The sequence below is a fragment of the Arachis duranensis genome, chromosome 8, assembly GCF_000817695.3.
Source record: "Arachis duranensis cultivar V14167 chromosome 8, aradu.V14167.gnm2.J7QH, whole genome shotgun sequence".
Classification (NCBI taxonomy): Eukaryota; Viridiplantae; Streptophyta; class Magnoliopsida; order Fabales; family Fabaceae; genus Arachis; species Arachis duranensis.
Window position 1 is genome coordinate 27,713,031 of NC_029779.3, and position 2,786 is coordinate 27,715,816.

A 2,786-nucleotide genomic window follows, 5' to 3' on the forward strand; every position below is an offset into this window, starting at 1 on the left:
TCTAGTCCCACATCTTCTGGAGGGAAGATTGAAACTTTGGAATCCTTGATTAGAGCTGATTTGAGTAAAATGAACAGATTTAGGATCATGGATGAGGAGGGACGAATGCCAACCAACACAAGGCTGAAAGCCTCAAATCTGCTGATGCAACTGATCTCGTGTGGATCAATATCGGTGAAAAACCACAGTCTTGGCCTTATTCCTTCCTATAAGGCCAAGTTTTCCAATGGAAAATTCCCTTCCCCATTGTTCTCGACTTCTGTCGTGTTGGGGGAATTCGATTGCCTAGCTGAGAATCCAAAGGTTATGGGTCTCAGATTGGAAGACAAAGAGTTCTTTAGTGGGAGCATAGTTGATTCTAAATTATCAAATGAACAAGGAGATGGACCTAATGTTCTGAAACGCTCTTCTTCCTACAATGCTGAGAGGTAGGTTCTACTTTCAATTCTTCTCTTGCAACTTTACAAATTAGCATTGGCAAGAATCATGGTTTGGCAAATCATTTTCAACACTGGATGGTGCATCACATGCCTTTTGGTTCGTTTCACAAGGACTGCATTAGTGATACTGTAAGAGAAACACTGAGCAAATGACATAAGGAGTATCTGGGGTCTAAGGAATTGGACTCATTTTTGGCATATAGTAATTATTTTCTTATTCAGTGGATATTTCACTACTATTATATAAAGTATAAACACAAAAAAGTTCACTGATCTTCTCATTATTACCAATTCAACATTCATGTAGATGCAATCGTGACCAAATTCTGCAGTACTACTGTATTTTACTTGTGCTTTTGTTCTTTAAATTTCAAATTTAAACATCATTTTAACATTGAGTAGTAAGAAAAAAAAGTCAATTCAATATCTTTTAGCCCTCCAATCACTTTATCAGTTCTGAATTTGTTCAGGGCATCAGATTCTAAAATGTTTGTGTGGCTAATTTTCTTTGTGTTTCTTTTGCCAGTTACCTTTTAAAAGTCAAAACAATATTCACTGAAGTGCAAATGCTTTTGCATGTTAGATCTTCATTTAGTTAATATTATATAGTATCAAGTCTCGTGGTCATGTAAATGGAGTCTTCAAAGATAGGGGCTTCATTGCTTTATAAAGTTATCACACTAAGGAATTAACATCTATATTAGTTCTTTCATTACCGGGCATCATCCATAAATTAAGGAAAAATCAAAAGAAAACAAAATAAAAAAGAAAAGCAAAATACCAGACAAATGGAGATTACGATTCTCTCTTGTGAGCTTCTTTTATTGTCTCCTATGAAATACTAGAATCCTACAAAATGGATTCAAGGCACAATAAAGTTCTGGCATTTATAATAAGGTCTAATAACTATACTTTTGAAACAAAGTTTGGGACGAAATCAGGATTAAATGATAAGGTAAAATTAAATTGAAAAGTAGTAACTCTAGGAATTCTTTTGTGGCTTGATATTTGGATTAATGTTTCTTTTTGTAATTGATTTTGATTGACATCTGATAGGAACATATAGGCTTAACAACCTGAGCAGTTTTTCATATGTATGAAACCTATGAACAAATGTGCAGGTCTAGTGAAGAGCTGAAATCACAAGACGTAGAGGAATCATCCTCAGGACATTCCAAATGCATTTTGCAGTCGGTTAAGGCTTCATTGACCAAGCAGCCACGAAGCGAATCCATGAGATACACAGTTTCTGATGGACCAAGAAAATCCATGGATAGAGTTGATGGCTCAGGCATATCCCCAGTACCATCCTATGGTAGCAGCAAAAGAATCACTGAACCTTCATCAGCAAAAAAGCAATCAAAGATGATAGAGTCTTTTGAGGAGGAGAAGGTGATCAAAATTGAAGAAAGTTAAGTGTTGACATTATCTTCGTTACTAATGATTCACACTATGTGCTTATAGTCTTCAATCATTGATTGACAAGTTTAATTTTAATCAACAGGCTTGCTTCAGGAGCTCGGGTTATAATCGAATCTAAACCATCTCGCCACACAGCATCTAGCTCTTAAAACCTTTTATTTCAGAGGTTAGGCCACTAGTAAATACAATATATATAGGTATAGGTATATAGGTACACATGAAATTTGTAAATCTGAAAAATGAAGACATGTTGTGACATATAATAGTGTAAGAACCCAGAGTCTGGTATTATATAGTATTGTTACATTGTATAAGACTCAGTGGTATAGTGTATGAATTTTTTCATTTTTTTCCCCTCTGTCCACACTTGCCACTGCTAGTCAAGCTACCACATCAGAAACATGCAACAATGAAAAAAAAAAAAAAACCACCAATGTTCCTAAGAGCATCCTAGTTATGATATTTGTGCTTACTGCATGGACCTTAGTGGCATGTTATTGGGTTTAATAGGTTTTTCATATAAGTTAATGCAATGAGCACAAAAATCATAACTAAGACATCCTCAAACTTGGGTGATTATTGCCTTTTGCTGCATGTTTCAAATGAGACACTGTAAGGAGTAAATGATTCGTGGGATTAACGTTGTCGTGTCAGGGCGAATGACGGCGTGCCTGGGTAACGGCAAGGAAGTTGGACCTTAAGCATTAAACATATGACTGAAACACTGCAAGGGGTTTGGATAATAGTGCAGGTTTAGTCCCTGTCTCAGTGGTCCTTAAACCTTCCTGTTCATAGGGACTGCTATCTGAAATGAATTGACTCCACAATGTTATTTACATTGTAAATATAGATATTGAGATCTATCTCTTTTGCAACCATGCAGTTGTTTCTTTCAAAAACAGTAGTAGGGTCGTATTCTATCTC

General features: G+C 35.8%; 1 pseudogene; it reads left to right on the forward strand.

Moving 5' to 3' along the window:
- LOC127741056 (protein SOSEKI 3-like) overlaps nucleotides 1–2,780 on the forward strand; it is a 4,425-nt pseudogene extending 1,645 nt beyond the window's left edge.
- The last annotated feature ends 6 nt before the right edge of the window (nucleotides 2,781–2,786 follow it).